The sequence below is a fragment of the Patella vulgata genome, chromosome 2 (genome assembly GCF_932274485.2).
Source record: "Patella vulgata chromosome 2, xgPatVulg1.2, whole genome shotgun sequence".
Classification (NCBI taxonomy): Eukaryota; Metazoa; Mollusca; class Gastropoda; family Patellidae; genus Patella; species Patella vulgata.
In genome coordinates this window covers 85,805,860-85,817,990 of record NC_065880.2, presented here as the reverse complement: position 1 = coordinate 85,817,990, position 12,131 = coordinate 85,805,860, and the positions used below count along the sequence as shown (strand labels likewise).

Here is a 12,131-nt window from a genome sequence, read left to right as displayed (position 1 = left end):
GCATCAAATTCAATAAACATTAACAAGCGATGGGGTGGGGACCATCTCATACAGGGTTTGTCCTAAATGATAAGGCCAGTTCAGTTTTTCGTCATAGGTCAGGAGATGTAAACAGGGGTAAAGTAGCGCTAATTCCAACCCTAAAACTAACCCTGGACCTAGACACAATGCTTACCCTAACCCTAACCTACAATCTTGCCAACAATCACGTGCCCTAACCTTATTTACATCTCAGCGACCTTGACAAAAATTGAGCTAGCCTTACAAATAGATTTAGCCACTCATACAGGGAACACTTACCACAACAGGCCATTTGCACTTCTAAATGACAAGTTGTTTAGTAAATATTTGGGTATTGTTTGTTGCGTTTAAATTAGTTACAGTGCCCTAGACAACTAGAGTAGATTTAGAGGCGGGGGTGGGGGCGTTTTTCAGAATGGGATTTTGCCCGGGTAGTGACATACTTAGGTTTTGAGAAAGGCAGCGGTTGGGACGAATAAAATCAACAAGACATCTGCCCACGCCTACAGTGGTTATATAAAATAAACCCATTTTCTACTTCTTTATTCGAATCTCAAAATTGATTTGGTTATTGACCCAACTTCTGAAGTCCCAGCAATCAGCGTAAACTCCTGGTTTACCAGGTCGGGCACATCCATAGCCAAAACTTATAACACCTAAAATATCAGAATAAAATATATTTAAAACATATCTGTATTCCCACCTAAATATGTTTAAAACATATCTATATTCCCACCTAAATATGTTTAAAACATATCAATATATACTCAGCTTATAACACCCAAAAATATTAAAATAAAATATGTTTAAAACATGTCTATATACCCAGCAACACTTAAAATATTAGAATAAAATATGTTTAAAACATATCTATATTCCCACCTAAAATAGTAAAATAAAAAATGTTTAAAACATATATATATATCCATGCAGCTTATAACCCTAAAATATTAGAATAAAATATGGTTAAAACGTATCAATATACTCTGCTTACAGCATCTAAAATATAAGAATAAAATATGTTTAAAACATATGTATATACTCTGCTTACAGCACCTAAAATAACATATGTTTAAAACATATCTATATATACTCTGCTTAAAACACCTACAATATTAGAATAAAATATTAAAATAAAGTATTTTAAAACATATCTATATACACAGCTTACAATACCTAGAAAATTAGAATAAAATATGATTAAAACATGCAGTAGAACTTGTATTAAGCAAGCACACAAGGGAAATTTAAAAATGCTTGCTTAATGGATGTGCTCTTTGACTAGAGGTATCCAATATTGCCCCAACCCCTACCACAAAAAATAAAGATATAGATTGCATATATTTTTTTATTCATGTAGTATAACAATACATGTACTTTTTATCTAGTTGTGAATCAAAGTAGTCGCGTATACCTGTTTGTTTAGTAATACTGGATCTCTGCCCCCCCCCCCAATATTTCTTTTACTTTCATCATACTGAATCAACATAGCGTCTAAAAGCGTTTCAAAATGCCGTGAATTTGAGTATTTCCCACCCCAACTATTTTAGCGATTACGCCCGAGCAAGTTCTACTGTATCTATATTCCCAGCTTACAACCCCTAAAATATTAGAATACAAAAAGCTTTAAAACATATCTATATTCTCAGCTAAAAGTTTATAACACCATAAAATATTAAAATAAAATATGTTAAAACATATCTATATACCCAGTTTATAACCTCTAAAATATTAGAAAGAAATATGATTAAAACATATCTATACACCCAGTTTATAACCTCTAAAATATTAGAATAAAATATGATTAAAACATATCTATATACACAGCTTACAACACCTAAAATATTAGTATAAAATATAATTAAAACGTGTCTATATTCAGCTTACAAAACCTAAAATATTAGAATAAAAAAAAGCTTTAAATCATATCTATATTCTCAGCTTATAGTTTATAACACCTTAAATATTAAAATAAAATAAAATGTTTAAAACATATACTTATAAATATTAAACAGTGTTTGTTTTTCAATTTGGTGTGAATTCTGTATCACTATGACAGGCCCGGGACTATACAACGCAGGGACGCTTACGGCTAGCCCCCGGGTCCATTCACTTAATCTGATATGTATATTTGTTTGTCATTTCTGCGTATTGTGTCTTGTCCGTAGATTTGTTTTGTGTAATTTTGCATGACGCAGTCCCCCTGTACTTACTATTAAATATTAGAATAGTAAAATAACATACATATATAACTCTGTTCATAAGAAAACAGAGAATATTCTGAGTTGTTGTTGTTCTTAGTGTTTTACGTCCACTTCCACCGAAGGTAATATCGCAGACAAGTCTTATTTTTTAAAAATTATTATCTTAGCGCATGCGCACGCACAGGGGTCTTTCCTTTGGAAGGAAACCAGCGTACCCGGAGTAAACCCATGAGGTTGAGAAGGCGCCCCAATCTCCAAACCACTAAGCTACCCCGACAGGCCCAGGCTGCACCCTAGTACCATTTTCTTTAAATATGGTTGTTTGCTGAACACTCGGCTCAGGCTGAGGATCTATGGTCAACATTATAGTCGGGTCACAGCCCCCAGATCCATGACCATGTCTCGGGGAACAAGGTTTGACGATGGTTTCTGATAGAAGGGACCCCAGTGAAGATATTCGTAGTTTGCTACCTCTGGAATCTATGGGCTAACTCCAGGAGAGCCGAATATCCAAGATGACGGCCACAAATGGTCTGAAATTGGCCTTGGCAAACATTTTTGGCGAAATGACCCGTGTAATATATTATTTTATTGGTTTTGTTGGTCACCGGACCCATTTCAGTTTCGATTCCCCGGTTGTACGTGACAAGGAGTAGTGTCGCATGTTCAACATCCTGGGTTTTCTCCGGGTCCTCCGGTTTTCTCCCACTGCGAATTATTGAAATAAAATTGACCCATACGCCCTCTAATTTAAAATTAATTTGTATCTTCGACATTTGGTTTGACTGTAACCCTCTTGCATAATATCGAAATGAGAGAGAGAGAGAGAGAGAGAGAAATGGGGTTTAATGTCAACTAATATCGAAATGAGGTGGGGTTTAACGTCCTACTGGGCCAATAAAGACGGGCATACGTCAAACAGTGTGCTATCGGGGGGGGGGGGGGTGCCCGTACAGCGTCGCTATGGCCCACTTTTATATCGAATTCCAACTGTCAAGGGTTCTTTTACGTGCACGCCTATATGTACGCGGGACCGCGGTCTTTGTGTCATACGAACGACTAATTGATTAATTTCACCCAATAACGCCCCTTGCTGTAAACGAACGCCGTATTAATTAATCTAAGAAATATTGCTTTTTGAAAACACTAATAGATAACCATAATATAGCATGGGCTTTTTTTCTTTTATGCATAAAATGAAATGAAATGAAATGGGGTTTAACGTCCTACTGTTTTGCTCCGGACTGGGCTAATGAAGACGGGCATACACCATACACCATACAGTGTGCTATGAGGGAAATTTTGCCCGGACAGCGGCACTACGGCCTACTCTTATATCGAATTCCAACTGTCAAGGGATCTTTTACGTGCACGCCAATGTGTACAGGGGACCTCGTTTTTTCCTCTCATCCGAATGACTAGACAGCTGTCCTTGTCAGGCCCTCCGTCCTGCAACACTGACAAGGGGGAACCACGCCGGAAAATCTGGATGAACTTTCTCGGCCAATGCAGGGATCGAACACCCGACCTCCAGGCTAGCGAGCCAGCGCCTTACCCACTTAGGCACCGTGATCCCCTTTATGTATAATTCAAAGATTGGACAAATTAAGTTGATAAATTATACGAGGAGACATTAATTTTAATTTTGAAAATAATCTGTTTTCCCCTGTGAAATATCAGGGGGAACAAAAAGCAAAACAAAAAACAAAAGAAAAGAAAAGAAAAAAAAATTAAACCCCCGGTTTCTTTCTCAAAATCTGATCCATTTTTCTTAATTCTAAGGAGAGATTTTTTTTATCATAGTTTACAAATATAAAACAAATGTACAAAATATATTTATAATCCATAAAATACAGATGTGACGTCATCCATTGGTGTTGGCGTAGCATTATTACAAATAATGGTACGGACAATGTGCCAAGCGTACATTATTTATACTAGTTGAAATTTTGGACCCCGTGGCGTATTTCATTGCAAAGCACGCGCGAGTGTCTGTATTTTAAGCTGTTTTATGGTCTCGAGCTTAAAGTAGCTAAGTCTCTAACTCATTATCATCCAAAATCTTCAACATTGAAAACGCGATTTATTTGTCAAATTAAATCAACATTCATGTTGTGATCTTACCGGAAAAAGATGGGCTTTTGATATCCAATATTTAAGACAAAATAAACATTTTACCATTGGTACACGAATCGTGTACCATAATGCGCTTCAGCCCCAGTTGTATCAAGAGACTCGAGGGACGAGGCTAGACACATTGCACTAAATCAAACGGCGTATGTAGACTGGAATAACCAGACGCTAGAAATTTGCACCCGCTTGAGACTACTGGCTTATTTCGCCGAACATAACTGATTTGAAATTGGAGTAAAAACGGAAACCATTGAATGTAAATCAGTTTATATACATTCATACTACAGTATTATATGCGTTGCGACTCACTTTTGTCAATTTCTACGTCCCAAATGTTAGCGATTTACCTCCTTTAAGACATTGCGTAATATATTGTTTCAATATAATATTACTTGATGTCTCGCTGTCGACAATTAAACCGCACATAAGATAAGAAAATATGGTAACTTACACGTTTTGTTCTTACAAATATCCCGTCTATTGGTGATATTAATTACTTGAGGGAGGCTAATCTAAATTTATCGTTGTTTTTTATATGACGCTTGGCTAAATCTATTTGTTACGGCCAGCTCAATTTTTGTCAAGGTCGCTGAGATGTAAATAAGTTAAGGACACGTGATTGTTGGCAAGATTGTAGGTTAGAGTTAGGGTAAGTATTGGGGCTAGGTCCAGGGTTTAAGAATTGGGATTAGCGTTAGCCCTGTTTACATCCCGTGACCTATGAAGAAAAATTGAGCTGGCCTTATCATTTAGCACTAACCACGAAGAATAGACACCTAATGATTGATAGCTTTTTGATTGATAGATTGATGATTCCTCCTATCAAATTTCCTCTGACGTCATAAAAATATATAATTTTAAACTGTTTAGTAAATAAATAATGTTATCTAATCAATCCCAAGCATGACTTGATTAAATCTATCCAACCAATTGATAGATTTACAAATTAATTAATGAACAAAAAAAAAACGTAACGGAAATCAAACTAATTAAGTAAGTTGCATGAAGCGTTTTTGTTTCACGTGCCATTTTGATGAGATATATTTTTTTTATTATTATTATTTAAAAATTGTTTTTAGCATTATTGCTATTTTATTAATAGATTTTTTCCAAAATAAACACTTCATATTATGTCATTAAAACGGTTAGTAATTTTGGATAAATATTTTTTTAAACATTTATAATTGATTATGATTATTATTAGTTTTTTTTTTATTCAAAGCCGTTTTTAATTTAGAGGCATTATGGGAGATCAGATAAAGAGTTGACAATCTTGCTATACTAGTTAAAAAGTAGATAACGTAAATAGAATATGCTGAAAATTTCAGTCAAATTGCTACACTTTGAACCGAGATAGCTTTTGAATTTTAGGCCAGCTTCGATCATCTTTACTTAAGTCGGTACGATAAAAAACAGTCTCGATTATCCACTTTTACATTTAATCACGGACCTTATGTATTATAAGATCCGTGGTTTTAGTGGTAGGAGGATAAATAATTTTTTTTTAAATTCCTCAAACAAATGTATTTTCCATATGTCGCCGGGCATTTCTTTCAAAATGGCTGCCGTATTTGGTAATATAAAGCCATTTAAGGGTGTACAAAAGATAATTATTTAGGCACATATTATATCTTAAAAAACATATCCTTTCTTTTCGGAAAAAAACCCCAATGTGAACAGCTCTCAACACCCTTGTGTTATGTTATCTCTTCTGAATGAATAGTGTGCGAAAAAGGCGAAAGGGAAAGGAAATGAAATGAAATGGGGTTTAACGTCCTACTGTTCTGCTCTGAACCTGGATAATGAAGACAGGCATCCGAATGACTAGACAGCTGTCCTTGTCAGGCCCTCCGCCCTGCATCATGACAAGGGGAAACACGCCAGAAATCTGGACGAACTTTCTCGGCCAATGAAGGGATCGAACACCCGACCCCCAGGCTAGCGCACGAGCGCCTCACCGCTTAGCATCCGTGGCCCCCGAAAGAGAACGGAGGATTAAAGCTAGCGAAATACGAATAAGGTGCCAAGACATTTATTCCAAATACTCGTTCGAATCTATTATTACTTGGATGGTAGACGTTTATAAGTCGACAAAATCATCGACTTGCCGTGTCGAGAATATAGAATGGCCGCTCCACCATAATGAAGATCTATTCAGAAAACATGTCAAAACTGTTGTTTTTTTTTTGTTTTTTTTTATATTAAAGATCAAAATCTTCAAAATTAAGATTATTCCACTGATTGGTTTTATGTAACAAACCAAATCGCGCTACGTGGATACAGAGGAGATCTGTCACAGCTGCCTCACTGGCAATTTCTTTTCCTTTTTAGGGTGGGGTGTCTTTCAGATATTATTAAAGACAAATTATGTAAGATTTAGATAAAGAGCTGACCATTCTTGCTATAATAGCTAAAAGAAAAATAGACAATGTAAAAATGAAAATATTGAAAATTTCACTCAATTTTCTTCTTTCTGAGCCAAGTTATCATTATAGTTTTGAATAGATGTGTGCACAGTGGTAACCACGGCAATGGCATATTCGAGACTTAGCCTAGCTTTCCCATTTCTAAATTAAATTTTTAAATGACGAACCGTTCTAATCTAATTAAAATCTCGAGTAGCCGATGTCATCGAGAGTTGATTATGGCCTGGATAAGTTAATAATACAACATTTCAGGCCTAAAGAAAGACCCGCAATAGGCAGATTTAGCTCTTGGATAATGCCTGTTTAATAGCCGAAATGATATACTTGCAATATTGCTATTGTTTAGTTAGCTTTCGGCTTTAGGGGTTCTCATAATACTACACGTTGCCACGTTTATAATTGAGACTCGAGGCGTGTCCCGACCAGTTGAACAAACTAAAATATAACTATTATTTTTTCACATCGCTTCGCCCACCTGGTCCACAGGCACTTGAAGGGATTAAAATAAAATTTCTTACTATTTTAATCCCTTCACGTGCCTGTGACCTGGTCCCTGTTTCACGAAATTTTAACTAAAGATAAAATCCAAATTTGAGTAGATACTTGAATTTTGATTGGCTAAGCACTAAAATCAATCTAATGTTATCCAATCAAATTACTAAAATTTGGATTTTATCTTAGTTAAATTTCGTGAAACAGGCCCCTGGTCATTGTTTGGAAACAATAGATGTGCAATTTTTGTACAACTGAGTGTCAATTATATAAACTGTCATAAGGTACATTGGGCATAATATATAAAAACGTAATAAAATTATTTGCTTTACCCAGCTTCAAATAGCTAGAAGAAATTTATTTTGTTCGTTCTGGACGACTATCTTTCGTTTCTTGCCTGTTTTTTTTAGTTATTTCTCGGAAAAATCACGTTAAAAAGGTCCACAAATATGTTTTCCTTGATTCGCTTCATGGATAATTTATGGATAATTGAAATTTTAACAAGCCATGTAAAATCTGCACAAAAACATCCGATTTTTAAAGGCGTATGCAAGTTAAATATGTTCAATAGCGCTTTTATCTGGTGTATCTTTCATTTTTGATTGTTCTTACAGCTTAAGGCTAAATAACAATTAAGTGCACCTTTTGTTGTATAGTAATAATAATAATAAAAAATATTAAGATTAATTTTAAAAACATAGATATGGCTCATGACGAGAGAAATTTTACAATAAAAAAAAAAAATAAGAGTGTTGGATATTGAACTGGCATGCAATCACATGGAATTTTTGAAATGGCATTCTTGAATTAATTTCATGGGCGTCAACCACTTTGTTTAAGGACTAGTTACCTCCCTTAGACCTTGTTTATGATAATGTAAAAGACCGGATAATCTAGCCAAATGACCTATTATTCTCAAATGTTGACGACGCACCCAGTCTAATATTCGCAGAATATTTTTCTGAATGATAGATACGAAATATGGCTTTGCTCCAGGCTAGCGAGCCAGCGCCTTACCCACTTTGCCACCATGGCCCCACTTAATGTAGTGTATTAGAAATGAAATTATAATAATAGGATGTTTGGGACCCGTTTACAATCCAGGGGCCTGTTTCACAAAATTTTAACTAAGATAAAATCCAAATTTTAGTAATTTGATTGGATAATATTAGACAGATTTTAGTGCTTAGCCAATCAAAATTGAAGTATCTGCTAAAATTTTGATTTTATCTTTAGTTAAGATTTCGTGAAACAGGCCCCAGAACAACTGAGTAGACACAGCGAAGCTTACCGACAAGTTCCCAGACATTGTTTCGTTGACAGAAGAATGGTCCACCACTATCATTCTGTAAATTAAAACAAGTTAAAATTCTAAAACAATTTTCTCACTTCATAATTAATTCGGTTTCTGCTCATTTTAAAGGTGCTAAATCTGCCGATTGAAGATATTTCTTGTAACCTCGAATGTTATATAAATTATCAATTATACAATTATTTCCAAGGCAATCCCATAATCAACTCTCTAGATTATCGAATTGTTGTGATTTTTAATGGATTTAAACATGGTCGCCATTTAATAATTTAATTTAAAAATAGACAATCGAGACTTTGTTTATTATCGTAACAACGGTAGCATTGAAAATCGAGACCAAGCTATCCTTCAAACATCCATAACTCCGCTCAGAATAAAGTAATCTGACTGATATTTTCAACATATTTCATTATCTATTTTCAAACTATACTATTCAAAAAAAGTAGGGGATATTTGATTTTGGGGGCATAATACTAAAATATGCAAATGACTACGAAAAAAGTCACTATAGAACCTAACAGAAGAAACATTTCCAGTTACATGTGACGCCCAAACGCACCAATAGCTACCGCATGGAATGCAGGTGATGCTTGGGATCATCATGGGGGTCCAACCCAAGATTTGCACGACTCTGACTTTGAATGTTACAGTCATTGTGGCATTGAATTCCAGGGTGGAAACATCAGTTTAATTGTTTTAGTGACCAGAAAACAAATTTTGATATGCGTCGGCTTACCCAAAATGAAAGGTTACGTGCCCTTGGCATGCTACAGATCGGCACAACACAGGCGGTTGTGGCGCGGACGATGAATGTTTCTCAGTCTGTCATAAGCAGGCTATGGTCCAGATACCGTGATACACAATCTGTACAGGACAGACCACGCTCAGGTCGACCAAGGGCGACAACTCAAGCCCAGGATCGATTTATCCGTACCTTGGCCTTGAGAAATCGTGTCATCACAGCAAATCAGATCAGCGCTCGTCTTCAAACAGACACTGGTGTGAGAGTGAGTGGCCAGACGATTCGGAATCGACTGCATAGGGGTCACCTTCGCGCCCGACGTCCTCGCGTGATCCCTTGTTTGAGAGATCATCACATTCAGGCAAGACGTCGTTGGTGTAGGGATCGTCAACACTGGGATAATCGACGCTGGGGCAATGTGATGTTTTCAGATGAGTCAAGGTTCACTGTTGATTTTTTGGACAGACGTAGGAGGGTGTGGCGTCGTCGAAACGAGCGCTTCCAAGACGTTAACGTCATCAGACATGATCGATTTGGGGGTGGTTCTGTTATGGTGTGGGGAGGCATCACTGTTGCTGGAAGAACGGCTTTACATGTTGTTGCAGGGCGTGTTACAGGCCAGTACTACCGGGACAACATCTTGGCAGTCCATGTTGTGCCGTTCGCACGACGTCATGGCCGCCGTTTCATCTTCCAGGATGAAAACGCAAGATGTCACAGGGCCAGGATCGTTACAGGTTACCTCCAACAACAGAACATCACCACATTACCTTGGCCAGCACTGAGTCCCGACCTCTCCCCCATCGAGCATGTCTGGGACATGCTTGGACAGAGGTTACGTCAACGTCAACAACGTCCTGCCAATGTCCAAGAACTTGCTGCTGCGTTGCAACAGGAATGGGACAATCTGGACCAAAATGACCTTAGACGTCTCATTAGGAGTATGCCACGTCGGATCAATGCTTGTTTGGCAAACAGAGGAGGATTTACCCGTTACTGACTTGGTTGTGATGCTGTGGTAACTTTGCTGTTTGACCCCGGGTATCATTTTACCCTTATAATGGTCAGTCTGTGCCTTACTTAGTCTAACGATCATTTGGAATAAATCGATGAATGTGAACTTCATTTCATTTTGTCATTTGTTTATTCGTCAGTTTCATTAGGTGACTTTAATAACACTTAAAAATCAAATATCCCCTACTTTTTTTGAATAGTATATTATAGCGAGAACTGTCAGCTCTTTATCTAATCTTCCATAATGCGTGTTTAATCATAGTCAAATTGGAAACCGGGTTCTGATTTTTAACTTTAAGACTATAAACTAAGACTTTGAACTCCAAAATGAAATGTCTTAACATTGACATTTCAAAATCATTAGATTATGGCTCGTTGCAATCTGATTAAAACACAGATCCTATTTCGTTTCGTTTTTATAGTTCAGAATTCGTTTTATTTGTCTTTCACATTAGGATCTGGAAGAGTTTTTATCATTGACGTGCTCTGAATGATGTAAGGGATTAGCCAATGAAATGATCTGTTACGGCGAGTTCTAGGCCTTTTAATGCACGGATCTGTGGGTAAACTACTAGAAACGTCAACGCTGATTGATTAATCAATGTCTGACGTCATAGTGTCAAAAGCCGCTCGTTTGACCACTGACATAAAGTTCCACTATAAGTTGTCTGATCTTCAGGTAGTGTAGGCCATCGAAAGTATAGGTTATTGAACCTAATATATTTACCTGACATGAGTCGATTCCCCCAGCATCGTATCCAGAACACATCATTGAGTCGGCGTAATAGATGTTAGCACCCAGATCAGAAGTACATTTAGCATCAGATAAAATAGGTTTAGAAGCTTCTTGTAAAGTAGTCGACATGTGTCCTGCAATCATTGATATTATCCATTGTTATTAGTATTTTGTGCTGATAATATCTGGGGTGGGGGTGGAGGGTCTAGTGGTTTAACGCGTGCGCGTGAAATCGCAAGATCTGTCACTGCCCCAAGTAGCGTGGTTTTGAATTCTCGCTTGTACGTGATAAGGAGGATGGTCGCCTGTCCAACCTCGTGGGTTTTTTCCAAGTCCTCCGGTTTCCTCCCATTGCAAGCGAATTATTAACATAAAACTAAACCATACGTTAGTCCCGGCATGACATAGTTTGTGTCTAGTGGACGTTAACCCCATTTCTCTCTATGGCTTGTTTCGACCGATCTTTGAAAACTCTTGTTCAGCCAGTTAGAAAACACGTTTCCGTACGATAAATTCAACCTTACCTCCTTCGCTCAAAAGTCCCCAACCAATTAGGGTACATTGTTCACCAGCGGTGTGATCCTGGTTAGCAAAACAGATTGGTCTGATGTAATCCGATTCTACTATAGTATTCTGGTTCTGTAAGGTGAGAACAGCGATATCGTTCTGGAAGGTATTTCTATTATAGTTATCATTCTTGATGATTTGCTGGACATTGAGGATAATACTGTTATTATCTGAACTGCTGTCCTCCCGGAAGTGAGCACCGAACTTTACAGACAGGCTATTGACTATTCTTAAATCATCGCTGGAAGGAAGTAAGATTTCTTAAAATACTGATTTATTGAACACATGAAATTAAGCACAAGAGTTCTATGAAAAACGGGGTCACGGTGGGTAAGTGGGTAAGACGCTGGCTCGCTAGCCTGGAGGTCGGGTGTTCGATCCTTGCATTTTCCGAGAAAGTTCATTCAGATTTTCCGGAGCCCCCCCCCCCCCCCGTCAGTGAAGCAGGGCCTGACAAGAACAGTTGTCTAGTCGTTCGGATTGG

General features: G+C 37.3%; 1 long non-coding RNA gene across 1 annotated transcript; it reads right to left on the bottom strand.

Annotated features, from left to right (window-relative positions):
* Positions 1-578: 578 nt before the first annotated feature.
* On the bottom strand, positions 579-11,208 carry LOC126812187 (uncharacterized). Its single transcript, XR_007675856.1, has 3 exons — positions 11,072-11,208; positions 8,568-8,622; positions 579-677 (listed from the first exon to the last, which is right to left on the bottom strand). It is a non-coding gene; the product is annotated as an uncharacterized LOC126812187 (long non-coding RNA).
* Between the last annotated feature and the right edge of the window lie 923 nt (positions 11,209-12,131).